The 758-nt window shown below is 43.4% G+C and overlaps 1 non-coding gene across 1 annotated transcript; it reads left to right on the forward strand.

Moving 5' to 3' along the window:
- Window positions 1–388: 388 nt before the first annotated feature.
- On the forward strand, window positions 389–481 carry trnar-ucu (transfer RNA arginine (anticodon UCU)). Its single transcript has 2 exons — window positions 389–425; window positions 446–481. It is a non-coding gene; the product is annotated as a tRNA-Arg (tRNA).
- The last annotated feature ends 277 nt before the right edge of the window (window positions 482–758 follow it).

Consider the following 758-nt stretch of genomic DNA (forward strand, 5'->3'; position numbering starts at 1 on the left):
GAAGGAGGATGTTGACTGAACTCCTTCAAGTTTTATAAATTGAATTGGTCCTGTGATAAAACAATTTCCATCATGACTAAATCTGATGATCGTGCTGCGAGTTGCTGATTCTCTGAGTTTGGCCTAATGTTGTGTGAAAGCCGCTCTTGAGATGCTAATAGCTCAAGATAACTCGAGTGGACACCATTTAAATTCACACGTCGACTCAGATGTTCGCCGGGCAGCTGGTGAAAGGAAAACACGGGGCGGGGAACAGGAATACTAATATGAGGGAGGTGATTAGCTGCTCTCCAGAGGGAGCGGGGGGGGGGGGCAGTCATGTGACAGTTAGACGTCACATGACGTCTAACTGTCTGTACTATTCAAACATCAGTCACAAGGTCTGTGTGGCTCTGTGGCGCAATGGACAGCGCATTGGACTTCTAGCATAAGCACTGAGGAAGTGATTCAAAGGTTGTGGGTTCGAGTCCCACCAGAGTCGCTGTTATACATGTTTACATTTCAGTACAGTCACCATCATTACATGATTCTGCCACAAATTTGAACAAACATACAAAAGAGAGATACAGACATGTCTCTGAAAACTCATATTCATGACTTATGGGGGTGCTAATTGTAAGTCCCTTAATTAATGAAATATCTGAATTACAATGTGCTGCTGGTGCTCGTCTGAATTCTACACTTTGGTGTGGAACCTTCCTTCTTTTTCTGTTTAATCTGAACCAAAATATCAAGTGTGAAAGTCGCCAAAGACGAAA

This window comes from Platichthys flesus, chromosome 8 (genome assembly GCF_949316205.1).
Source record: "Platichthys flesus chromosome 8, fPlaFle2.1, whole genome shotgun sequence".
Lineage (NCBI taxonomy): Eukaryota > Metazoa > Chordata > Actinopteri > Pleuronectiformes > Pleuronectidae > Platichthys > Platichthys flesus.